Genomic DNA, 27,892 nt, shown 5'->3' on the forward strand with positions numbered 1-27,892 from the left:
CAGCAAACCAAACCAATGCTCAACAGTCTCGGAAGGGGACAGCAGTGTAAAATTGGTAGCGAGATGCTGGAAGTGGTTAGGGAACACGTCTACATAAGGAAGGTAGTGACCGCTGATCCGGATCTTTAGAGGGAAATAACTAGAAGAATAAGAATGGGGTGGAGCACATTTGACAGGTGCTCTCAGATCATGAATGGCAGTTCACCGATATACCTCAAGTGAAAAGTATATAACAGCTGTATCTTACCGGTACTCACGTGTGGTTCAGAAAAATGGTGGCTATAACGAAAAGGGTTGAACTTATGGACAACGCAACGAGCTGCGAAAATGGAAATGATAGGTGTAACAAGACAGGAAGAGGGCAGAGTGGGTGAGAGAGCAAACGCGGGTTAATGACATCCTAGTCGAAATCAAGAGGAAGAAATTGGCTTGGGCAGGGCATGTGCTACGAAGGCAAGATAATCGACGGTCCTTAATGGTGACGGAGTGGATTCTAAGAGAAGGCAAGCGTAGCAGGGGGCGGCAGAAATTTAAGTTTGGAGGTGGGTTGACTACCAAGTTTGTGGGGATAGGGTGGCCGCAACTGGCAAAGGACAGGGTTGATTGGAGAGTAGCAATTTGGGCCTTTTGGTGGGTCATGACGAAGTGTTGGTAGGCAAAGACACAGGGACTCAGCATGTATGCTGTGTCCTTATATGGACACAGCATATCTGGAGATGTATGCTAGAGGCCTTTGACCTCAGTTGGTGTAGTCAGGCTGATTATGATGATGATAATGACTAAGGAGCCAATATTTAAACTGTGTGTACTGTCGACGCATGATTTCTTTTTTTATATAGCGTCTGGTATGAAATCAGTCGTTATTGCACCGAGCTTTTCTTTTGCGTTTTTTGGAAGCGTGAAAGGAAAGAAATATTTTGTCTTTATTTTGTCACCTCTACTACGACTCCTTGCACATTGTTTCGTAGTATAAACGTGGTGAAAGTGCTGGTTTGTCAGGTAAGACAGTGTCTTATTTTGCCGAAGGTTTACGCAGCACGGCGCGAAGAAAAAGTGGGCCGTCAAAGTCTGGAAGAAGCTGGCACGGCTTAAACTTCAGCGGGACCTGTAAACAAATAAAAAAGAGAAGTAGATGCGATGAGCACGGTTTACAACTTTACATGGCACTTAAAAAATGGGAATTGCATTTCAAAGGCACACTTTTGAACAATATTGAAATAAGATACTGTTATAATTTCGTGCGATTTCTTTCATTCGAGTACACATTGGTTTAAGAGATGTGACGATCAATGACTTGCAATACATATGAGAGAGAAAACTAATGGCAGGGGTAGTTTTCTGCCCCCTCTCCAAGCAGGAAGTAGTTTAACCCACGAGGACTTGCAGCTGGCAACAGAGTGGCGTGGAGTCTTGAATAAGGTACGGCGTTAGTGCTCGGCCGCAGTCTTCCTTGTTCCGGGTATAGAAAGCCACTCGACAAATGGCTTAACATTCGACATTTTCACCGCAGTATCTGTAGAGGGTTGGAATATTTTAAAGTTAACAGTAATTTTTAGGTCGAGACAATTTTCGCAACTGCAATAAATGAGTGAAAATTTGCATCGGTTTCGTAAATATCCAGAGAATTATTTTTGCTATCGCTTTAGAATGTCATTCTTAATGTCACCATGCTTGATATTTCCTGGCAGATCTCGGAAAATAGGATTAAGACATAGTATCTTCTATTTTAGGTGGGTTCGGTTATGTAAATGGCGTGTCACAGTATTCTGAATCTCCAGAAAGAGCGACACTTAATAAAAGCCGGAGTCAGGCAGACACTTCAGATCAGAAAAGTGTGTAGTATTTTGTGACAGACGAAATGTCTGGGAAACGTATGGCTTACACGGGGGGTCTGTATTTAAATGCAGGACTGTTAATTCGTAAACAAAGGGTATTCATGAAAAAAAATAAGTGTTTGTAAAAGTGGATTCTAGGTCCCACACTTTTTAGGAGAAAATTATTTTCTACATGCGCCACAGCATTCTCGTAGACAATATTCTTTAGAAATTGGATTTCATGCCAGGTTATCTCAAATGTTTGGTGCGATTGCTTCGAAGGTAGCTGTAATTCTTTCCCGAAGCTCTTGCATCATTAAGACTTTAGCTAAATATACCATGCCGCTTAGATACTCCTCGGCTGAAAAATTATAAATGGGCAATGGCGGGTGATATCAGTGTACGGGAAATTGGACCTTGCCTTTCAAATAATCTGCATGAAAATTACTGCGAAGAGTCTAATACAGGTGAGAACATTTTCCTTCTTCCTGGATGAATGAACATGGATGTCGACGTATGAGATAACCTAAGTGTTATCTGTGCATATGATAAAGTTCTTGTGATTGTGTCCAACATTCTTTCGGCTGTCTCACGGAGACTCTATGACACACCAAATTTTCGCTCTGAAACTCTGTGCCAGTGAGGTGGGTGATTCTTCAAGATAAGTGGACAGATGCTTCATGTGGAAAGATTACGTTGGACATAAAGTCCTTCTGATTCTCTGTAATGAGTAATGTTTGTCACTGTTGTTTCAAATTTATACAGTATAGAATACAAAAAAAAACTGAGCTGGTATAGCTATTTATAGCTTTTACAACTGTCATTGGTTTTAGAGCACTTATGGCAGTAGCTGCTAAAAGAGCGCAACACCAGGAATAAACAATAAAAAGCACACTGTCAAAGGGGCACTAACTTCCGATTGTGTATTTCTTGCCCAAGTACGGTGTACGGACACGCACGAAGGGCCAACAAGAAATATAAATGAAAGCACAACAAAATTGTAACAAAATGATAAACATCGATTATATGATAGGAATTGATCCAAAAAGATGTGTTCTTTTCTTCAATAGTATGAGCACTGCTACGCTTACGCATCTGCACATGCTATCTCGACTCCTGGATGATTTTTAATACCTGCTGATTTTTGTGACACGGGACAACACAACTTCGCTCTAACACAGGCATGCCCTTTTTTTTTTGCGCCTAGACTCAGCCACGCATAGTTGGAAATGAATGCAGAGATGGTGCTGATTGCCCCTTTAACATTATGAACCTGCTCCTTTAACTTGTTGCACATCTACTTGCCTGGCCAGTATATAATCGTTTCCACAATACAACGTTACAGGACAGACACCAGCGTCATCACGGGACAAATTGATTATTTTTGTGGCCAAATGTACTTTTTTTCCTTTGGTATTTTCAATTACGCTCTAATATAGTAACGCTAATCAAAAAGGTTCAATTAATTTATCATAACAAATTGAGTCAGGGAATTCGAATAAGTACGCCCAGTATTGCCAATTCTCACGGCTCTAAAAAGGAAAAGCCGCGGAAACCGTGCTTTGTTGTCGCATCCCATGCAGTAGTCGCCCCAATTTTACCTTGGCTGGTATATTGTGACTATTCTGTTCCTTCAATTCATTCCGTTCTCATCTTCCACAACACTGACTGGCAGACCGCGACGATAGCACGGGCTTGGTGTCACTTGAGCCAAGAACAGGAGGTGCGAAAAAGCTAAACTATTTTAGTATTACCAGCCGAATTCTTATAGTATTCTTGATTTTGCATGAGCTGTTTTGAGTAGCACGGGCATCAGACTTGCATTTTCTCGCGTGATGGGCCCCACCAATTTCAAACATAAGGGGTGATGTGTTTTGCTCACAGCAGGCACTGGAGATCACTAGCCGGACTGCGAAAACTGTTCGCACAATAGAGTTTGCGTTATTTGCAGATTTATTGGCTAATATCATATTATCCTATCATGACACCCAAGGTCGCGCGCAGGGGCTAGTGTCTAACAGATTTTAAGCGTGAAGTAGTTTTAGTATCTATTCGCGGCACATTAAGGTGAACATCCCTAAGTCCACGGTGAACCTAAGGGCGAGTTTTTAAGTCTTAAGTTTTTAAGGTGTCATTAACAAGTAAGGTACGCAGGATATGTGGATTTCAAGCTGACTTCAAACAGACTATAACTCGCCTTCAGGTATGTATAGAACCATTCGCCTCCCTTGCAAGGAACGTATACACGTTTTTGCGAATACCCGAGATGTGGAAACGTGAAATGTGGAAACGTGGAATACTGATCGACCCGCCACGGTGGTTCATTGGTTAGAGCGCTCGGCTACTGATCCGGAGTTCCCGGGTCCGAACCCTACCGCGGCGGCCGCGTTTCGACGGAGGCGAAACGGAAAAGGCGCCCGTGTGCTGTGCGATGTCAGTGCACGTTAAAGATCCCCAGGTGGTCGAAATTATCTCGGAGCCCTCCACTACGGCACCTCTTTTTTCCTTTCTTCTGTCAGTCCCTCCCTTATCCCTTTCTTTGCGGCGCGGTTCAGATACTGCACCCTTTCCTTTCCCCAACAACCACCTTTCAATTTTTATATAGGTTACTAACTATAAAAAGAAATGCTTGTCAAAGTTACCGCCATGACTGCGGCAGTGAGATCCGCAACATTTTTGCCCCGTATTCATAATTTTCGACACTTACCATTGTCTGCGGGCAGGTCTCAAATCTGACGTGACGTAGAAGTGAAACGAGGATGGTCTTTGCCTGAACCATTCCCAGCCGCATGCCGACTCAGTTTCGCGGCCCGGCACCGAAAGGGATGTACGTGAAGGGCCGCACACTGTCCTTGTTCTCCGGCAGAAACCTGTAGGATAGCGTTAAACAATCGTAACTACGATCGCCACCAACACCACCACCATCATCATCGTCATAATTAAACGGGTTACGCCCACATCAAGGCAAAGGCCTCTATCGGTGGCACCAATTATACATGGTGTTTCAAGGAAGCCCACCATTGATTAAAAAGAAGGCTTTTGAGGCATAAATGCGCCTTCTCCTGCAGAGGAATACTAGAAATAATCGCAATTAGTAAGCGGTTGAACTAACTTCAGGTAGTTGTTTTAGAAATTTGTATCTGGCTGTTCGTATTTTGCACAGTAATCTTTAGAATGTCGAAAACGCGATTAACCTCCGTGCTGTGGTGGAATAATTTCGGTCCATCTTGCTCCTGTTTTGAAAAGCGCGCGTCTTTGGCACGCACGAAGCAACGCCCATTAGTACACATCCCTCTAGGGCCCACATGCCACGTGGCGTTCTAGTTCCCGTATGGTCTAGAAGAAAGTGCACTTGAGAGCGCCACAGCAAAGGTGACCTGGTACGTGCTTCACGTTGGGACGTCTCATACTATATGGTCGACAAAAGGTCAGCAAGTAAACTTGAGCAGAAAGTTTCTACTTGGCCGGCTTCGTCTATGTCTCTCTGTTCAGTCTTTCAAAATGACTGCGGGTGGTTAGTTGGTTTGTGCTTATATGCACTTAGTTGTGCTCATTCCGTAAAAACCACGTATCCCTAGATGATAAAATTATTTATTTCGGAGTACCACTTTTTTTTACAGCCACGCGTTTTCTGTTAACAGCGTTTGACTTTCTGACAGAAAGCCTTACAAAATACTCTCTATTATGATCTGGCTTTTGGACGAGCGTTTTAAATTCTCTCAAGAAAGAAAAAATGCGTTTTCAAAGAAGACCGCAGACACAGCCCAAACACACTAGCATAGTGCAATTGCCAACTCACAGGCACGGAGTGTGTCAGCCACGGGTTCTCACGTCAAAGAAATAAAAAAAAAACAGTCGCTTTGTTTTGCCCATCTACTTGTGATTGAGTGATAAAGTCATATAGTATTTATCTTAAGGAAGTGATTCCGCCTTTTCACCCGTCATTTAGGATGAATGGCTCGCGAGAGGCGCAATATCAACTGTTTCGGCAATGAGCTAGTCCTGCCTGCTCATTGATGTCCCAAGCTAGGGACAGTGGATGGAAACGCCACATTACGCGTTTGCATCAACAGTTAGCTCTTGAGGCCGCCGCGTTGGCTGAGTGGGTATGGCGGCCGGATGCTGACCCGAAAGACGCGGGTTTGATCCCGTCCGCGGCGGTGGAATTTCGATGGAGGCGGAATTCTAGAGGCCCGTGTACTGTGCGATGTCAGTGCACGTTGAAGAACCCCAGGCGGTCGAAATTTCCGGAGCCCTTCACTACGGCGTCGCTCATAGCCTGAGTCACTTCGGGACGCTAAACACCCATAAACCATAAACCAGTTAGCTCTTGATGATGATGATGGTTTTTTTATAGCGCAAGGGAATCTGTGGCCAAAGAGCGCCATGGCACAAGGTTTTTTTCTTCTATTCATGATGGGACCAGAGGCCCATTTTCCAAGCATTTCACCCTAAATAATCCGAGCACCAGGCCAGGGAAGGCTTGTACCCATTGTATCACCGGTGGGTACCCGGCGGCACTGGGGATCGAACCCTGCACCTCCCGCATGCGAGACGGATGCTCAACGACTTGAACACCGCTGTGGTAACCAATTAGCTCTTACTGGGCAGCTTTAAATAGCCGGATGTTTTCCCACGTGCTTGACAAATGGCATGAATGCTGAGTTACCGCTCTGGACCGGTATGTGGCACGCAAACAATTGCCTTCCATTATGCGTCTCCTTTAGGCTTTGGTTCAATTAAATGTGCTGAGCGCGATCCTATTTTGTGATCAAGAGGTATGCTAGATGAAATTAAAGCTTGTCGAAATGTCCGATTTCTTTTAAATGCGCAAACAAAAAAGTTCATTGCTTGTCTCTGTTGCCTAGGGCAGGCTAAGGGACCTAAAACACTGCCCATTGTTTGATGCACCGGGGAGAGCTTTTCCATAGCACGCACGCACGTCAGCATATGCAGGACGCTCAAGCTGGATATTTTCCACAGATTACATCAAGCCGGAGTCGTCACAAAGCGGACTGTTCATTCGACCGAAACGGTATCGCAAGCCGTTTGTAAAGGCAGCGTTCAGGCGAAGTCGGCGATAAAGTGCCAGGTGGCAAGGAATTCTGGGTGGGAGTCTTGATCTCAGATGTGGGTCGATTGAGTAAAGAAATTGGTAGTGATGTGACGGCAAGTTCCAGAGCCGATACATTTCTTCTGGGGCAAATCTTTCAGTCAGTTTGGACGCATGAGATTTTGTGAAGGCCCGAATGCATCCCCGATGTTGGTGGCCTTTACGGGCCGCTTGATCTGCTTTTTCATTAGCCAAAATGCCGCAGTGTGCTGGTATTCACTGAAATGCTATTCAGTGGCCTGTGGCAACAGCCAAATGATGTAGATAACCGATGTCATGGGAAACGAGCTGATGATTGCTTTTCTTCACCAGGCTGGACAGGATGTGCAGAGATGCTTTGGGTCGGTGAAGATAACCCATCGGTCGGGGGCTTGTCGCAGGATATAGGAAACAGCTCCTGTAATGCTGTGAAGCTCAGCTGTCGTAGAGGATGTCTTCCGCTGCAGCCGGTAAGAAAGGATATGGCTTGTTGAGGGCACATAAATGGCACAAGAAGAAGTTTCTTGAGAAGTTGAACCGTCAGTGAAAATGTGTGTATGCTGCGTATATTAATCGGTTAAGTAGGCGAGAGTAGCTTGTAAAAGCGCTGCATGATGCATGCGGCTCTTTGCATGCGCACCTGCAAGAAACTTCTTCACCTTTAGAGGCGAAAGTGTCCAGAGGGAAAAGGTCAGAGTTAGTAGTTTCTGTGGCTGATTAATAGTAGGGAGGGGCAAGAGCTGCACAGCTTGGCCAAAGCCAGAGTTTCAGTGAGTTAGGTGAACACGGTGTAGGAAGTGCTTCTTCCCATGGAGGACATAGCGGAGATGAGCACGCATAGTTTCCTGGAAGGTATGAAGAGAGCTGTGTGGCCGTGCATGTTCGTGAGGACGCACTTTGCTCGCTGGCCATGCTATCTTGCCATACTCAAGCAGTGGTTCAAGGCCATTTTCAATTTTAAAACGTAACTGTATACGGCGCTGTAATTTACTGCACACGCTCGCGCCAATGATGCTGACTCTGACATTCGTTAGAGATGTATACTAGCAACTAATAGCCGGTACTACGAAATTTCCACCCAGACATGCAGCATTTTCCGGCTACCGAGTCGCTCGCTACTATCTCTAGGGACATCCTCCGCTCACAGAACAACCGTTTTGATCTGAATTCACTAAATGAGGTCGTAAGGTAAAGGCGCTGCGAATAAAGGGAAAGCTGTTATTTGTACTTCCTTTGCAAGTTCACTCATGCGCACCTCTCTGGGTTGAACTTCTCCGGATCGGGAAAGTGGTCGGGGTCATGGTGCATGGCCAGCACAGGGATGTCCACACACATTCCGGGCTTGAAATGGATACCGGCCACTGTGGTTTCCTCAGTGCAGAGCCGGAACATCCTGCGAAACATATAGAAATAAAAGAAAAGAGATATTCACGTTTATCCGCTTCATGAGCAGCACTCGGAGGCCTCGGCTGAATGACATTGGCAGCAAACTAATTAAAATTGAAAATTGGTTTTTGGGGAAAGGAAATGGCGCAGCATCTGTCTCATATATCGTTGGACACCTGAACCGCGCCGTAAGGGAAGGGATAAAGGAAGGAGTGAAAGAAGAAAGGAAGAAAGAGGTGCCGTAGGGGAGGTCTTCGGAATAATTTCGACCACCTGGGTATCTTTAACGTGCACTGACATCGCACAGCACACGGGCGCCTTTGCGTTTCGCCTCCATCGAAACGCGGCCGCCGCGGTCGGGTTCGAGCCCAGGTTCTTCGAATGAGTAGCCGCGCGCGCTAACCACTGAGCTACCGCAGCGGGTAGCGAAATAATGCCAAGCATGCTATGGATGTGAGAAAAATGTTCAATGTCGCCGATTGTTAAGACGAGAAAACCTGCAGACAAAATTATTTGCGATTGCGTGTTGATGCTCAGAAAATAAATGAGCATACTAAAGTCATGTGACCGGAGTGCGATTAAAAGAGCATGCATTGTAGGTACTGTGTCAGCTTTCTCAGTCATGTGAAAATGCAGTTTAGCGAAATAATGCCAAACTTCATTTTCAGACGACTGAGAAAGCTGACCTACGATGCATGTTCTTTTAATGGCACTTCCGGTCAAATGATTTCAATATGATCGTTTATTTTCTGTGCATCAGCAAGCAATCGCAAATAATTTAGTTTCCAGGATTTCTGGACTTAACAGTGGGTGACTTTGAACATTTTTCTCCATCCATGGCATGGCATGTTTGCTGCATATGATATCCGATAGTTTTACGGCGAGCTGACATTCCAGAAAGAATAAGAACAGGAAACGAAAAAAAAGCACCTTCACTTGCTGACGATGTTGTGATCACGCGACAAATTCGATTAAAAATCGAATAAAAATTCGAGTAAAAGGGGCTGTAGCCAGTTGTCTCATGTTGCGCGGTGTTGTACGCATGAGTGATGAACGGGAGTACGCCATCCCAGTCCTTATGATCTGCAGCGACGTACATGGCAAGCATGGTGGTGAGCGTACGATTAGTGCGTTCTACCACACCGTTCGTTTGGGGATGATATGGCGTGGAGTGGCGAAAACTGCAGCTGCTGAGGCGGAGAAGTTCTTCAACAACGTCCGCTGTAAATTGACGTCCACGGTCGCTAATGAGAACTGCAGGAGGGCCGTGCCGAAGAATGACGAATCGAAGTAAGAAGTTAGATACTTCAGACGCAGTAGCAACTGGTATCGCGGCTGTCTCACAATAACGGGTTAAGTGGTCTACGCACACAAGAATCCATCGATTTCCTTTAGAGGATCGTGGGAAAGGTCCAAGGAGGTCAATGCCAACTTGCTCAAACGGGGCTGTTGGAGGTGTGATTGGCCGCAATTTGCCCGGTGGACTTGAAGTCGGCAGCTTAAAGCGCTGGCATTGCACACAGCTGGCTACATAGTGCTGGATGGTTGAACGCATGTTAGGTCAGTAAAATCGTTGTTGTGTGCGGTGGAGTGTGCGTGTCACTCCCAAGTGCCCAGACGTGGCGTCGTCGTGCATCATTTCAAGAACTGTGATGCGTAGGCTTTCGGGTACGACAAGAAGCATGCGTGCTCCTCCAGAAGCGAAATTCTTCTTATAAAGCAAACCGTCGCGAATGCAAAAAGTATTCTTTACAGAATCTTGAGCGGCATCAAACAAAGAGGTTAATGTTTGGTCCTTGCGTTGCTCAGTTCGAAAAACTTGAAGATCGGGGAAGGCTTGTGAAAGTGACAAGTATTCATCAAAGTTGTCTGCGTCGTCCTCAGTCGTTAGAAGCGGCAAACGGGAAAGACAATCGGCATCTGAGTGTTTACAGCCGCTTTTATGCACAACAGTGAAATTAAATTCTTGTAGGCGCAAAGCCCATCGAGCAAGCCGGCCACAGGGGTCACGAAGACTCACTAGCCAGCAAAGCGAGTGGTGGTCGGTCACGACGGTGAAAGCATTCCCGTACAGATAGGAGCGGAAGCGCTGTACAGCGAAAACAACGGCGAGACATTCTTGCTCAGTAACCGTGTAATTTCTTTCGCTCTTACTCAACGAACGGCTGGCATATGCTACCACGTGCTGATCGTGACCATGGCGTTGTATAAGTACAGCGCCGATACCGATACCACTTGCATCAGTGTGCACTTCAATTGGTGCAGATGGGCAGAAGTGGCGTAGGATGGGGCCCGAGGTCAAAAGAAATTTCAGATGCCGGAAAGCTGCGTCACATTCGCTGGTCCAATTGAACGGTGCATCTTTATGCAGCAAACACGTGAGTGGGTAAGCGATGTCCGCAAACCTAGCTATAAAGCGTCGAAAGTACGAGCAGAGCCCTAAAAAACTCTGCAGCTCTTTCACTGATTGAGGCACCGTAAAACTTTTGACAGCTTCAATTTTCTTTGGATCTGGTCGAACACCTTCTTTATCAACTAAATGACCAAGAACAATTGTTTCACGGTTCCCAAAATGACATTTCTTGGAATTGAGGATAAGGCCAGCTCGTTCCATGCAATCAAGCACAATACCCAGACGGCGGTTGTGCTCACTAAACGTTTTGCCAAAAATTACAACGTCGTCCAGATAACATAAACAAATTTGCCACTTGAGGCCACGCAGGATTGTATCCATGAACCGCTCGAATGTTGCAGGTGCATTACATAATCCGAAAGGCATAACGTTGAACTCGTAAAGTCCGTCTGGTGTAATGAATGCCGTTTTTTCCCTATCTGCAGCGTGCACGGGGATTTGCCAGTAGCCGGATCTCAAATCAATAGAAGAAAAGTATGAAGCGGAGTGCAGACAATCAATTGCGTCATCTATACGTGGAAGCGGGTAGACGTCCTTCTTCGTGGCCGTATTTAAGCGACGGTAGTCAACACAGAACCTCCATGTGCCATCTTTTTTCTTAACAAGGATAACTGGAGCCGCCCAAGGACTGGAGGATTCTCGAATTATGCCTCGCTTTAGCATCTCTTGAACTTGGTCATCTATTAACTTACGTTCAGTGGCTGAGACTCGATAGGGCTTCTGGCGTATAGGAGGTGCGGAGCCGGTGTTGATCGTGTGATGAATACGACTGGTAGGCGGTGGTGTTGAATCGTCTTTGGCAAAGTCGAACACGAACACGTGTTTCAGAAGGAGTTCCACTAGAGTGCGACGCTCGGTTGGGGAAAGAGCCTGATTAATCATAGCCTTAACTTGGGTCTCCATATCTCTTTTCACGTGCTGCTCACTGACAGAGTTGGTTAACGCCGCGACGAAACCTGACACACCTTCCTCGAAACGGGCGAGTTTGAGGCCCCGGGGCAACACAGCTGGCTCTTCAGAGTGGTTCACTGTCCACAGCTCGGTACGGCCTCTCACCACGGGAACGACGCAACGAGGCACGACGATACTCTTCTTAGAGCAGGCGAGTGTCGTAGGCTCTACCACAGCTTCAAAAGATTCGCACTGATTGTGAATAGAGGAAACCCGCACGAATGCTGCAGAGAAAGCTGGTACAATAGTATCTTCTTCCACCGCAAATGCTCCAAAATCCGGTGTCGAGTTATCCACAAGAGCTGAAAGTAACGAAGAATTCAAAGCAACTTCTCCCGTACGACAGTCTAAAGTTGCACCACACTCTTGCAGAAAATCAATCCCAAGAATCACATCATGCGTTGACCGTGGTAGCACTGCGAATTCTGTTCTAAACGTTAGACCACCAATAACAACATCCGAAGCACACACACCAAGTGGAACCAAAGGTTCACCACCGACACCACGGAATAACGCTGCACGGTCACCACTAAACATCACTTTCCTACCTAAACGATTCTTAAACCTCAAACTCATAACGGATACGGTAGCACCAGTGTCCACAAGAGCCATTGTTTTCACACCATCAATAAACACTTCCAGTTTGTTCTTCAACATAAACACGGGCAGAGGTAGATTGGACGTCATCGACTCGCCGGCGGCCTCACCTCCATCGGCCGCGCCTCCTAGTTTCCCGGAGGCGGAGGGGATGCACGACGTCGAGGAGAAGGTGACCGCCGTTGGCGCTGAGGTGGCGGCGTCACACTGCGGTCAGATGCGGGTGATGAACTCCGCAAATTGCTCGGACGGTACGGGTCCCAAGCGGACGTTGGGGGTCTCTGCTGCGCGGTGTGCAGTTGCCCGTAAGTATTCGCCGGGGGTTGGCAGTCTTGAGAAGTTGGGAAACGATGGCGGCAATATCTAGCGATATGCCCTGCAATGCCACACCGGTAGCACAAAGGTTGAGAGCGCCAGCGACCGCCATAAGAGTCCTGGCGAACAAAGTCGCGACGTTGGCTGAAGCCAGGATCTCGCTGCTGACGAACCACGTCTTCTGGGTAGGTGGGCCTCCTTTCTGTCGGCTGGTGGCGATAACGTTGGGCAATGTTCCGATCGTCCATGGGCAAAGTGCCGTTGGGTGGAGCCCACGGAGTCGACAGGGCGGCAACATCTTCCTCCGGTGCAGAACTGTGCCGCAGATTTTGTGTGTGGCAGAAGGTATCCCGGGATCTGGACAATTCCTCGCGCACAATCTCTCGAATCATATCAGCCATAGAATTTGGAGGACTGGCTTCAACACTGGCTATAGAGGTGACATTGGCCAATCTTCCGAATTTAGGGGTGATTCGATGCAGCTTAAGAGCTTCAAATGTTCTGCAATGTTCTATAACGTCAGTGGTGGTGCTCAGGCTCTCTTTGCTAATCAGGAAATTGTAAACATCTTCCGCAATTCCTTTTAGAAGGTGGCCGACTTTGTCTTCTTCAAGCATTCTGGAGTTAACTAGCTTGCATAACTTTAAGATGGCTTCGATGTATGCCGTGCAAGTTTCTCCGGGTACTTGCGCGCGGTGAAGCAATGTCTGTTCCGCACGCTTCTTCTTTGCCGATTCATCCCCAAAATTTTTCTTTATCTCGGTCGTAAAGGTAGCCCATGAACTCAGTGTATCCTCATGATTGTCGAACCAGTCAAGGGCAGTGGCGGCAAGGAAAAACACAACGTTAGCCAGTTTAGTAGCAGCGTTCCATCGATTGTATTTGCTCACCCGCTCGTAGTGTTTCAGCCACTCGTCAACGTCCTCTTCAGGTTTTCCAAAAAATGTGCGGGGCTCTCGATAATGTGGCCAGTTGTTCGCTGTGGATAGCCCGGGTTGCTCAGCATTGTCGTCTCCAGGCATGTCCGATGGCAGTGGTGGGAAGCCTGCGAGTCTACGGCTCCTTCGGTAGATGGAATGCTCCGTGGTCGATACCCGGCACCTCTCACCAACCTGTTACGTGCTTTGCACGCACGGGGGTTTATTCAAAGAGGGGACCGGTCGAAGCAGGATGGAAGCAGGAAGCCTAGCAGCGTCCTTCAGCTCTCTCCTTTTCTTCCTCTTTCTCCGCGGGTCAGTCCTTCATCTTCTGCTTCTTCCGTCGAGGTTCTGTGGAAGCACGTTACAATATATTCATTGCATGCCCTAGTTGGCTAGGGCAAGCTAAGGGTCCTAAAACACTGTCCATTGTTAGAAGCACTGGGGAGAGCTTTTCCAAGCACTGCTCATAGTACGCACGCTCGTCAGCATATGCAGGGCACTCAAGCAGGATATGTTCCACAGATTCGATCGAGCCGATGTTGTCACAAAGCGTACTGCTCACACATATTGAAAACACAAAACAGCGAATTCAGCGAGCTCCAAAAACAACGCGGAATAACGTTTATGCTGTTCTCACGTAGAGTCGGGTGTGCAGAGGCGAAGGCCCTCTTTGATGCAAGCGTCAATGTACGGCATCTCTTGTAGAGCATCGTACGTGATGTCACCCTGAAAGAGGGAGAAATGAAAAATTGGCATTACTTTTGAATCACCGCGTGAGCGATTGAGAGTAAGCTACTGCTGTCTTTTCGGTTTGAGGGCGCTCGACTACTGATCCGGAGTTCCCGGGTTCGAACCCGACCGCGGCGGCTGCGTTTTTATGGAGGCAAAACGCTAAGGCGCCCGTGTGCTGTGCGATGTCAGTGCACGTTAAAGATCCCCAGGTGGTCGAAATTATTCCGGAGCCCTCCACTACGGCACCTAATTCTTCCTTACTTCTTTCACTCCCTCTCTTATCCCTTCCCTTACGGCGCGGTTCAGGTGTCCAACGATATATGAGACAGATACTGCGCCATTTCCTTTCCCCAAAAAACCAATTATTATTATTATTATTGCTTTACCCAACCTACGCAAGACTTTTTCACCCGGTAGTCTTTTGACGTTAAGAATTCAAGCTTAAGCCTAAACTGTATGGATTTTAACCGCCTTCAGCGGACTAGAACTTTCGTGAAAAATGTCATGTATGGGCTCTGGTTGGCCTCTAGTCTGGATTATCTTTGTTTTATTAAGGGAACAAACGCATTATAGAGTAAGTAGGAGAGTACTCTTCTATAAATGTGCGTTCATTCAGTTTCACGGTTTTTTTTAGTACTCGAATACTCCCTGCGGGCAATACAGAAACACGGGCTGGATTTTTCTCAAAACCAATCTGCTACCAATTTCAAGCTAAGTCGTTCTGATTGAATGTAATTTATTACATTGCTTTAAGATCGATAAGCAGTTCCAATCAGTGAAACGTTAGGGCCACTTAACTCTTTTGTTGGAAAGACAGCCAATTTGGGAATGGTGTTAATAAACTTTTATTATGAATCAAATTATTTTTGTTTATTAGAACACATCCTAGTGATTCAAATACCCTTCACTTTTCAATAATACAAAGAAAAAACATATGCTGCTTACAAAAAAAAATATTTCTGCGGCAAATTTAGAGACGCCTTCACAAAAAGCCACAAAATATTAAACACATCCAACCGGAAAATAGGAGAATAAAAAATACTGAGTATGCGTTCTGCGTTTGTTATGCCAAAAATGATAACTTCAAGTTTCAGAACTCTTCATGTATACTATGAGGTGAGCGCAAGAAAAATCAAATGGTTGCACGCAATACATTACTTTGACTGCTCCGCAGCGCAGGGCCAAGGTTCACCCCGCGCCGCCTTGCTGATAACTGTGCCCGCTACACTGCTGGTGGCACGTATTGATTTAAAACATGCCGGGTACCTTCAGAGGGGCCTTAAAAACACTGAATCTCCTCGGAAACGGCGAAACGAAAGCTGCAGAGGGACACCTGTCTGTAGTCCGGGTTGGCAGGAACAGACAACGCTGTCTCAATTAAGAAAAGAAGAATGGGAATCTATGCAGGGTCAGTGCGAGCAGAGAAGCCAAGCTTGGGCGGCGCGATTGTTCAGTTCGCGCTTATAAAAATGGTCTATAGATTCTCTATAGACATTTATAGGCTCTTTTTTCATTATTTAGACATTTACTTCTGTATACAGACAATATGTAGACTACATTCGACAACACCTCTAATTTACTTTTGTTTTTAGATAATCTGTAGGCCAAAGTTTATAAACATGTCAATTTTAAGAGCGTGAGCTCTTACTCATCACGTTTCCCGATTTCTTGGGGTCGGCTACCACATCCCTTCGGCCTGCAATTTTCCAAGTCCGAGAAATTCAAGATGGCGGCCCCCACAGTAAATCGATGCAGCAACCCAATTGGTGATTGACTGGTGACGTCATTAGTATATTGAATTGGTGATTGATTGGTGAGGTCACTGATTTTGTGACGCCATTATTATCCAGTCACGTGACTCTTTTTAATTGATTATAACATAGTAATTAATGAGATCACCATAAATCGAATTAGATATCTGGAATCCTCTAGATGAGTAGAACACGTTAGACACCAATATCAACTAATGATGTTAATATTAGTTACGGTTTGGCTTAAATTTAATTGCTTATTATAAATTGGCCGATGACGTTATGATATAACTAATGGCATATTCGTAACGGACTCGATGAGTAGAACATGTTAGACACCAATATTGTCTAATTCGGTTAATATTTAGTTATGGTCAGGCTTAATATGGCGGCCATGACGTCAGCACTCGGTAGCTGACAATTTCATACCTCAGGGAGCCACCGCGGTGGCTCAGTGGTTATGGCGCTCGATGCTGACCCGAAAGACGTGTGTTCGATCACGGCCGCGGAGGACGAGTTTCGATGGCGGCGAAATTCTAGAGGCCCATGTACTGTGCGATGTCAGTGCACGTTAAAGAACCCCAGGTGGTCGAAATTTCCGGAGCCCTCCACTACGGTGTCCCTCATAGCCTGAGTCGCTTTGGGACGTTAAATCCGCATAAACCATTTCATACCTCATGGCGACCGGGCATCTGCTGCCTTGAGGGAAGGAAAAATTGCTCTACAAAGAGTCGAAAAGCTTTTTTTGCACAAATTGGTCAAAAATATCCGACCTGAAGGCGGTATGTGCCCGCTCGCCGTGAGGTATGAAAAAGCAGCCTAATCACATGGTAATTCATCTCATAGACGATAGATGGCGCTACCAAAGAGCTAAAGCTCGTTTCTTCAACGTTTTCGAGACTGTGGCGGCATATTTTTTTTTTTGTCCACAGATGAGTATCTATAGACTGTCTGTAAGCCAAAGTCTATAGAATTACACTTATTTGAAGTACACTCTTTATGCAGCGTAATGAATAGCGTTAGCTGTCCAGAAGCGTCCCGAATTACTCAGAATGGGACATTTCGTCCCATCGTTCAAGCTGGACGATTTTAATAGGCGCGGTAAGGTAATTTCACGGAGGAAGACTATAGTCTTCCTCCGTGGGTAATTTAAGTAAAGCGAATGAATGCGTTAGCGGTAAAGTACGGAGTTATGTTAACGCATGACACTCTAATCACAGGTGCATATGCTCACTGTTGACTTCTACAGCGACTCCACCGGGTTCATGTTTCCACCTACACAGTCGAAAAATACGACAGAGTCGTATCAAAAATACGATCAATCGTTTTGTCGTAACACCAGATTTTTCTGGTTTTTAGCAGCATTCTTCTGTAATACTGCAGTTTGATAGGGTATATTTCCGCAGTGTCAACTTTTGTAGTGCTTTTCTTTAGTGACTACTCAAAATCGTGTTGGGAAAAAAAAATCGGTGTTACGACAAGATCATGGGCAAAAAAAAAGAGAAAATCTTTTGTTACGACAGAAAATTTTGGTTGCGTTATTCGACTAGGTAAGAATATTAAATTCACGCAAACATGAAATAAAGCGCAATAGGCTTACACAACAGCTTCCTGAAACATTGCTTGTTTGCGGTAGGCTTACTAGAAACTGTGAGAAAACTAAATATTTTGTTCAAAAATATAACCAGTCTAGGCGCGAAAAAAAATTACCCGTTCTTTGATCATTTCTTCCTGATGCGCACTGGTCACTGCTCGTAGCTTCGAAACGGGCTTTTATTTCGCAATTGGCTCATAATTTCTGTCGTAAAATATTTTTCACATCCGACAGCAGTTGTATATTTCTTAGGTACCTCGGAAAGTGCCTTGTCCACTTCGGCAATTGCTCTTTCTTGGCATTCGGGATTGAGAGCCAAGTAGTAGGTGGTGACAGCAACGTTTGTGGTGGTACTCTCCACGCCGCCAACAAAGGAGACTATACCCTGGGCAGTTATCTCATCCAGCGACATCCCTGGAAACATGTTTAGACGAGCATTGACACTGACACTTTGTCACGGCGACGTTTGCATGTTTCCCTGGACAAATGATAGGAAGGTCTCTCAACAATGCCACTTGAAATTGTGTTGTGTCTGAGTCTTCCGACAAGCAGAACCTTATTTCGAAGCCACCGCTGCCACCTAGTTTTCTTATTCAATATTCCACAGATGTACAGTCTTGGTCAAAAGTTTTAAGGCCGAAGGCTTTTTGCTTCAGCCGCATAACAGAGTCATTACAGCACTATTAAAGACAGAATGATGTTTAAATGCTATCGGAAGGTTTCTTCTTGCGGTAGAGAAGCTTCTTGCTTGACTTGTGTTTTGAATTATCGCTGCACGGAGCATTCGGCTGAACGCTGTGGCCTTAAGACTTTTGGCCAAGTCTGTACATAATGTTACCGCCGTATGCGTCATTAAGGTAACGAAAATCGGAGGGAAGGTGATCTGCTTGATAGAGAGCGGTTTGTGTACAATCATGTAGTGCAACACCATGATATGCACCCACAAAGAACCAGAGGCTCCCAATATTTTCAAACCTTACTTTTCTTTTCGGTATTATTTGACCTCTTGTCTCCGGCTTCCTCCCAGTCGTAGTCCGCGTTCATGAACACTTGCAGGAAGTCGTCTTCTTCCTGAAAGTCGACAAGTTAAAATGTACACAACAAACTGCACTGAAATTATTGCCAAACAGCAACAGAAGCCGGTCTTTTTCGCGTGTTCTCATGACATCTAGTTTTTAAGGCTAAAGAAGTGTCTAATGGCAAATTTACTTTCCTTGGGTTCTTGGAGCATTCGATGTTTTGATAAAGTATTTTAAGAGGTTGACTGACGGGCATATGTGAGAAGCAGATAGTTTAACTGGAATTAAACAGCGTCTTGTAAACCTTGCGCCTGTTTGAATATACAGATAACGTATAAAGCACCCTATTCTCTCAATTCGCTTCTGTTTTATTTAATACAGAGAGTGCCGCAGAATCAGGTCAGGTCTAAATTTCAATATGTGCTGAAGCCGTCGACTATATATTCGCACCCAAAAACCATGCTGAACTTCGCTCATTGATCTAGCATTGCATATAATACTGCACATTTTCTGATTACTTGCCTTATTTTGTGCCTTTCTCTCTTCTATCAAGTGCGAAACAAAAGCTTTGAATACATCCGTGCTCGCTTCTGTCGGGTAATCGGGTTGCAACACCTTGTAGACATTCGGCATGAGGACTGAGGGAAGAGCATCAAAAAGCAAACTTTTTTGTTACTTTCACGTTAATAGCATGCAGTGCAAGATGTTCTGCGTCACCTTATTTTATAAGTACCATTATCGTTTTCTTCGTGCATAGAATCTTTCCATCGAACACTACAAGCGTACGTTCGGAACGAAGAGTTGGGCACGACCAATCCTGCAATTAGTTGCTCCGAAAAAAAAGTAACATGTAACCTCCTAATAGCAGCTGTGTTAAAACGCCTTCCTGGAATGGTCAAATATCTTTCAGGTTCATAAATTGTTTGACAGTTTAGAGAGTTTATTTATGTTCGATAGTGTGCGATAATAAAGACACACACACAAAGAGACCCAACAAAATTGTTAAAGGATCCTAACTAACGTAAAAGGGCATGCTATGTGGACAAAACAAAATATAACGCCGTTTCTTGGCAAATAATGTATTATAGCCGAAGCCAATGCGCACTGCTAAAAACAATATCTAAACACTTGTTGTTTTTAGACTACGAACTATAAACTACAACACACTAAAGGATATAAGCTAGAGCGAACTGAGCGGAGAGAGATTTAATTGCTTTTGAAAGGCGTGAAGTGTGGGTAAGAATGGATCGGTATATTCAAGAGCATTCTATAAACGATTTCTCAAAAACCTAGCGTTTTCCGGCCATAACTAGTGTGGTTTATAGGAAGATGGATCTTCCTATGATGCACATTAATTGCTTTTCTTGTTCAGGCAAAATCGAGTTTGCCTTGATTCATGCAACCCGAGTGATTTTATATCTATTGGGAAACACCATTTAAGTGTTCAGACACCTTTTCATTTACTATCAGCCGCGCACCGAAAAGTTGCGCCTTCATCTCAAAGAAAATCTTGCAGGCCTTCTTGAACTGGCATATGGGCAACAGGAGGGAGTATAGAAAAGTAAAAGTTAGTAAAAGCATGTGAGATAATGATTGCGAAAGGAGTGCCGCACTGAAATACCAAGTTATAACTTACATAACATCAGTACCTTCCATCCGGCAGCAGTCATGAATATGCCATCAAGACACTTAATTAGGGCGTGGTTTGGTTCATTCCTGCTGTCCAAATCAATGCTGTAGTTCAGAGCAGCCGTAATGTCCAGCGCCGTGTGGTGGACAAGCCTGGAACAGAGTTTTTTCGTCTTTTATTACACGACGTCTCTTCCGCGGGCGCTAGATTTGTTTGTAGAAAAGCTGTGTCCCGAGTATGAACAGAAAAAGAAATAAGCTGAGCAGTTTAATTTTTTTTTTCATTTTAAGCTCGACCAACACCACTCTGTTTCTACACACCGTTGTCTTAATTTTAAAGCCAGTTCCATAGTGTCAAATGTTTTGGAGAAATTGTTCACATTCGTTAATTAACGATCTGTATTCTGGATATTGCCTCTCTTTGCCATTGCTCAACCCCGCATTTGATGTCAGGCCTGCTTACTGGCATTTCTTGCCAGCTATCACTTTGACATCACAGGTGGAAGGTACTAAGAAGACAGTACAGAAACAATAAGATAAGGAGTGACTGCAAAATAAGACCCCTGATATCAAAGCGTTAACCTTAACTTTACGTTGTGGGGATTTTCAAGCTTGGTCTGTGCGTTTACCGGTTACGGCAGCCTGCAACATGAAGGCTCAGACACTGGCCAATCACAAGCATTTCTTACGACAGTATAAGTGCCTACAACTGTGAGAACGTGGGCCATTATACGCTGCAGGGAGTATCTGGGGCGACATACAGAGACCAACATTCGAGCTCTACCGCACAGCGCATGCGTTGAGTAACTCTGGTAACTCACTCGCCGAAGTTCACAGGCTTGTTTTTGGAAGCTGCGTCCACGATAAGAGTTGCTAGCCTCTCAGCAACGGTCTTGATCTTGATCACGATCTGAAATGGGCAGGTTAATACGCAAATATTTCATCTTTAAGCAGCGCGAAACACAGGGCGTAGTGGAAGAAACAAGAGGCAACACGAGCGCTATCTAACAACAGAATTTTTATTTCTAGAAGGGTTTGTGATATAGGCACCAGAACCAGTTACATAGGTACAGAACCAGTTATAAAGGCACTATGGTTCTGGTGCCTATATAATAAACCCTTCTAGAAACAAAAATTCAGTTGTTAGCGCTCGTGTTGTCTCTTTTTTTCTTCCACTACGTCTTGTGTTTCGCGCTGCTTAAAGGTGAATCCATTCCAACTTGCCCAGTTTTCTATTCTCGTTAACCTCAATATTTCACCGGTTGAAATTGGAATCCCGGTGAATGACATAACAGTTCTCGTACCTTGTATGGCTTTGATGAGCACTTAGCGCATCTGTTGGCAAAACGACGTCTTCCAGCACAGCTTGCATTCCGGCGATAATCAACCACTTCAACGAAGACGAAGTTCAGATTACCAACCTGAATCACTTCTGCTTGCATTTTCCCGTCATGCTGCTCCGAAGCAATGTTTCGTAATTTTATGCGCCAGAAATTTTTGTCATGTTAAAGTATATTATATTTTGTGTAATAACTGGAATCGGTGTTTTCGTCCTTGCGGTACGGTTACATTTCATTTTTCATCCTATGCGCTGTAATCGTTTGCCATGTTATCCAATACTCTAGTTTAAGTAATTACTGGAATTGGGTTTTTTCCTTCCTTACACTACGACTACCTTTAATATGTGGCCATATCAACCGTAATTGTTTTTATTGATATCCTAGATATTAGCTTACGTAATTGCTATAATCGGTGCGGTTTTCTTCCTTCCGGTACGGCTACCATCAGCTTGTAATGAGCATAACGACTATAATTGTTTTTCATGTTACCCTTTTTTTTGTTAACATAACAACTGGAATTGGTGTTTTCTACACTCCTGCGGTATGACCACTTTCAGCTTGTGACGATAAGCAGTGTAATTTTTTGCCATGTTGTGCTATGTTCCAGTTGAGGCAATAAATGAAATTGTTTTTTTTCTTTCCTTACGGTACGGTTGCCTTCAACCTGAGTTCATATTCACCGTAATTGTTTTTCATGTTACCCTACATTCAAGCGTTCATAACACCTACATTTTGTGTTATTTTCTTCCTTGCGGTATGGCTACCTTCATATATTTTTGTGACTATATGTTACGCAATTGCTTGTCATGTTGGTATTTCTTCCAGTTTGCGTAAATAAAGGAATTGGTTTGATTATATTCTTTACTGTAAGGCTACCGTCAACTTGTTATTCAGATGCAGCACATTCGCCGTCTTCTAATGCGCATGTCTTGTATTCGGGACAGCCGTTAAGCGGATGGTGATGATGATCATTATCATCATCATCATCATTATCAGCCTGACTACACCCACTGCAGGGCAAAGGCTTCTCCCATGTCTCTCCAATTAACCCTGTCCTTTGCCAGCTGCTTTCACGTTATGCCCGCAAACTTCTTAATCTCATCCGCCCACCTAACCTTCTGCCGCCCCCTGCTACGCTTACTTTCTCTTGGAATCCACTCCGTTATCTCGCCTTCACATTACATGCTCTGCCCAAGCCCATTTATTCCTCTTGATTTCGACTAGGATGTCAATAACCCGCGTTTGTTCCCTCACCCAGTCTGCCCGCTTCCGGTCTCTTAAAGTTACACCAGTCTTTTTTTTTTTTTTCATGGCTGGCTTCGTTGCCCTTAACTTAAGCTGAACCCTTTTCGTTAGCCTCCACGTTTCCGCGTCGCTCGTTTAAATACAAAACCACAAAAAAACAAAGAAATAGCATTACAAACACAATAAGCTTACTTATCCAAAATCATTGAGCTGTGTGGAGCGTAAAGCCAATGGGGTGCCGATGCTGAATGCGTTGCATATGAAACAATTACTAGAGAGCTGCCTGTTAAATATATTACTTACCGTTCTTAGCCGGACAGTGGTGAGTGCAGGAGTGAAAACGTTCCTGGCTTTCCTCCACTCGTCACCGGAGAGGTTTAGGATGGACTTTTTCCAAACGTCACTCCCGATATGTTGCGACGCCTGTAGTGATAACAAAGCCATTGAAGAGGCTCAAATGAGAAACCCTCAAAATGACAGGGAATGACTGCTCCGTTCTTGCTTTTTTGTATCTAATTGCCAAATATTTTTTCCTGTTTTTCATTACATCCTGGTCAGTAAAACCGAGACATGGATCACATCCATTCAGGCAGGCTTGAATAGAGTCAGTAGAGAGTCCCGTAAAACGTACAAGTGAGATCAGCCCTTGGCTTCTTTCCCTTTGCTCTTACCGATCTATCGGAGAAGTTATGGAATTTTGTGACGAAGATGTCACGTAGTATCTCTGGGTCTGCCACCACAAGTGTTGGCACGGTGCCTTGGTAGGACCTGTGAAAAGACAATTTGTTTTATCTTGTATGAACAAAAAAGCATTTTTCGTACCTTGATCATTGCTGCCCAGGCTACGAATTGCTGATAAATGACTCAGTCGCGTTACTCTGCAGAGCTAGCTTCACTGCTGTTAAGAAACAACTCTCTGCATCTCATAGTCTACAACACTTTCACAACTACAAGTGGGTGGCGTAGAAGCTCTTCATTTAGACAAGGTCCTTTTCTTTTCCGCCATTCATATCATGTTATCATAAGCTTACTCAAAATCATATTTTTGGCGCGGTCTTCGACTAAATCCTTCAGGTATATGATGAATACCCGGTGTCGACGTAGAGAGGCAGTATTAAATAAATCAAGTCATTTGCGCTTAGACAGAAAACAAAGGTGAATCCTTCAAGCAAATGATTGCTACCTGGCGTCAACGCAGAGACGACAGCATTAAATAAAGCAAGTTATTTTCAGTTACGCAGCACAAAATAGAGGTGACCCGTTGCAATTCCTCGAAAAAAAAAAATTAGAGTGCTCAATTGAAATGATGTGGAGAACATGCGATAGCATTCTTCTTTCACTTGTCAATCAATATTCCAACTTCATAGCGTTTCACTCTCCAGTCTATTTCAATTCTGAATGCGCAACTATGTTACACAAAATGTGTAACATAGTTCGATCGCGGCGAGTCCTCATACCACTACCGGTGCAGTGGCGCGTCGCTTAACCGCTGCGCCACAGCACCGCAAGGTGACCTTTTCAAGAGCAGCCACCGGTGAGGCTCGAGAGACGCAAGTTGTTCTCCGCGAGCAGTGCGAGAATGCATAGCTGAACAACGCAAACACGGTTGGCGGATGGGGAGGAGCTTGTCCACTTACCCATAAAGACGACCATAGCGCTTGTAGTTACTGAGAACCACCTCGCTGAACGGCTGAAAAAGTAAGAGAAGCAGAAAAAAAAGCTAACCAGTGCATCTATCGTAATAAAAAAGTTGCCTATTTTCTGTTTATAATTGTGTTGACCGGCGTCAGCGATCTTTTAATGCATGCTAAAAGAAGTCAGTGAAACCATTCTCTTGTCAGTATTTTTGTTGCGTCATAATGCACCTCTAGTGAAGCATAGACAGAGACCGCATTCTTTCCTGATGTGCCTGTCAATCAGGAATTCGTGTTATGCCAGTTGTCAGAGTAATTTCACCATAGCATAGCGTATTCTAGCTTGTTAGACCCGTGCAAAACGTACAAATTTTCGTTATTACAGCAACAGAGCGAATAAAGCTGAGAGTCAATAATTTCGTCGCCCATTATATCTGGACCATCACAAGGAGATTTTTGCACATTTGAGAGTGAGATGTCTGAACATCTTTGCTTTAGTGGATGCGGTTCACGTTTGCTTCAGAACGCTAACCCCCGTCCTGTCCGTAGATTATAGTCATAAATATTCCCCTATTTTAGGACCCTGTATTATTATCTTTTGCTATAAATTAGACGGTGTGTGAATATCAACATACCTTGGTTATGATGTCGTATACGAAGCGCATATACTGCCAGAAGGTAAGATATGCGATGCCCTTATCACTCCAGAAGGTGAAGGTCTTTCTCACCCACCTAAAATGGGAACGGGGTAAAGGATACTTTATAATTGCAAGGAAGAAGACATGGCTACCTTCTATAAGACAGGTGACGCAAAGGTGACCTTAAAGACGACAACGTAATTTCGCGGCTCCGCTGGCATTGCCGTCTCCTCTTGCCTGGCTCTAGGTATTCAAGCACCCTTCTTCAAGAAGTACGCGGCAATATATTTGCAGATACGGGATAGCAAGTAAACCGACATGACTGTGATTCATATTTATCTGCGGTCGCATTAGAAATGTAGAGGTTGATATGAGTATTTGAAAGGAAAAAAAAGTTTTGATTTTGTCTTATAAAATCGACGATTTGCTCTGAACAGGGCAAATCTTAAGCTGTAATCTTTCGCATGTCTTCTATCTTCTTGGCAAGTTCTCGCAGCACAATGAGGGGCAAAACTTGTATGCAACGAAGCGTATTTTCGAGCGGGCACAAACACCAAACAGTCTTGACAATTGTTGGATTACTCCTTGCTCTGAACTTCATTCCTTAATAACTGGGCTTCCCATTTCTCAATGAAGAAAGAGAAGAATGTACATAATGTAGTCTTTTCTCAGAGACCAGGTTGATACTATGCCAGGTGTAGAAAGAGCCACACAACGTTTAAACATTACGACAGGTTAGTTAGGGACGCCCACAGCGGCGGTGGAGGCCACATGTTCGCGTGCGTTTCCAGATATCATTTTTGTCAATATGTGCGGGTTCTAGAGAAATCAGAAAAAGGTTTAGTATTCCGACGTTCGTAAACTATGAGTTGCAAGTACATATAAGACACACGCCGCCGCGGTGGCTCAGTGTTTATGGCGCTCGGCTGCTGGCCCGAAAGACGCGGGTTCGATCCCGGCCCCGGCGGTCGAATTTCGATGGAGGCGAAATTCTAGAGGCGCGTATACTGTGCGATGTCAGTGCACGTTAACGAACCCCAGGTGGTCGAAATTTCCGGAGTACTTCACTACGGCGTCCCTCATAGCCTGAGCTGCTTTGGGACTTTGAACCCCCATAAACCATAAACCGTATGAGACACACAGACAAGGAAAAAAGGCATTTAGAATACTTTTCATCCGAGCAAGTTACCGGCCTCGTTGCGTGCTTAAGAGCTAAGAATGAACCTGGTTCATGCGATGCTCCTCTTTGCGGACTAAATTCCATCTACTACAAGTACAGCACCAGGTGCATATTTGACAGTAGAATCAAAGAGAGATTCTTTATTGCTCTCTCAAGAAAATCTTTTAACACATGGCGACCAGTCGTAACAAGTGTTTAAAGAAACGCGAGAACCTCGAAAACACACTGACATGCCTACTGACGCCCCCTGTGCGAGAATAAGAAACGTTCTCCAGAAATGAAAAAAAAAACAACTGATGAGAAAGCGACATAGCTTTGTATTGTATTCGTGTGGTGGGATGCACTTAAACCGTAATTGCCTTCATATTCTTGATTTAGCGTGAAGCATTGGGACTGAAAACAAGTACAAGAGCACATGAAATCTTCCACATCGTGACCGTCGACTCTGTATATAGGTTGTTTATTCGCGGTGAATAATAATAGGACTGCGGAGCGTGCTTCGAGCACGAATTGTATGTGCACGTGATACAACCATCTAAGCATGCGGTGTCCCTGCACGCTAATCTCTCATTCCGATATCCTATCGGTGCCGAGAGCTGCAAAATAGCTGGTCTTTCACTTCATAACGAAGCAAGCTCGTCATATCGAGCAGTACGGGATAGTGATTTAAATAATTTTCCACTTTCGAATTTGTAATTTTTATTCGCGGACCGACCTTGCTGTGTGCGACTTATGCAAGGCGTTTGTCAATTCATACAGGCCACAGAAGATTCTTCACATTGTTGTGCAGCAAAACATGAAGTCGTTTAAGTTTTGACACTACTGCCAATCAGCACAATTAGCTTTGTCCGATAAAAATGGGCAGATTTTTTGAAAAATTCTCTGCTGTAGAAAGGGTTACGAATGCGTATTGTGTTGCACAGGCACTCTCAAAAGGCCAGGATGAAAACAAAATGGGCCGCAATAAAGACGAGAGCGATGTGAAGCGCGTTTTGTGGAACAATGAACTGCCTCACAGGCACAGGTGCAAGCGACGGCTGTGCTAAACGGCGCTGAGGGCGGTTTCACAGGGCCCGGAACACCCACGTCGGACGTTTACACTGCATAACACAATACACTGCATGCAGATATATACATTAGTCTAAGACAATAATCCCCAAATGTCGAGCTCCCAGAATATCTCTCCTCGTGACGATGCGTGCCTGAGGTGCTGGTCAGGCATGTTATCAGAAAGCACGCGCAACGCCCCTGATGTTTTTCACCGCTGATATCATTCAGACAGCGCGACAAAGGTCAGACCTCCATCGGAAAGTTATTTCAAACAACACCAGCAAAAGCAGACTGCTTCAGCTCACCTCAGTCTGATTTAAGTTTTTAAGCCCTTTATTTTTGGTTGCCATTGTTAAACAAGACCCCAAAAAAGAAAGAAAAAGGCACCTACCAGACCAGAAGCGACACCGCAAACACCAGGATTGTGACGAACGCGTGCAGCATTCTTCACACACCTGAACAGGAAGCTCTAGCAGAGAACAGGATGTCAGGTCGCCTTGTGTCACGTCTGTTAGTTTACGATAAACAATTTAAGTTAGTTTGCTTGCATCGACGCGGAGAGTCGCTACAAGAAGTGCTGAATTAGTGAGGC

The 27,892-nt window shown here is 44.8% G+C and overlaps 1 pseudogene across 1 annotated transcript in view; it reads right to left on the reverse strand.

The window, feature by feature from the left end:
- Positions 1 to 901: 901 nt before the first annotated feature.
- Positions 902 to 27,892, reverse strand: part of LOC144119630 (uncharacterized) — a 53,281-nt pseudogene continuing 26,290 nt past the window's right edge. The window contains exons 15-28 of the transcript XR_013312399.1: positions 27,692 to 27,745; positions 25,068 to 25,164; positions 24,436 to 24,488; positions 23,470 to 23,566; positions 23,102 to 23,221; positions 21,035 to 21,123; positions 20,221 to 20,366; positions 19,107 to 19,222; positions 18,546 to 18,636; positions 17,822 to 17,979; positions 14,126 to 14,214; positions 8,162 to 8,299; positions 4,522 to 4,684; positions 902 to 1,105 (exon numbers count right to left, since the gene is read on the reverse strand). The product of XR_013312399.1 is annotated as an uncharacterized LOC144119630 (transcript). The remainder of the gene's footprint in view (positions 1,106 to 4,521; positions 4,685 to 8,161; positions 8,300 to 14,125; positions 14,215 to 17,821; positions 17,980 to 18,545; positions 18,637 to 19,106; positions 19,223 to 20,220; positions 20,367 to 21,034; positions 21,124 to 23,101; positions 23,222 to 23,469; positions 23,567 to 24,435; positions 24,489 to 25,067; positions 25,165 to 27,691; positions 27,746 to 27,892) is intronic.

The sequence above is a fragment of the Amblyomma americanum genome, chromosome 2, assembly GCF_052857255.1.
Source record: "Amblyomma americanum isolate KBUSLIRL-KWMA chromosome 2, ASM5285725v1, whole genome shotgun sequence".
Classification (NCBI taxonomy): Eukaryota; Metazoa; Arthropoda; class Arachnida; order Ixodida; family Ixodidae; genus Amblyomma; species Amblyomma americanum.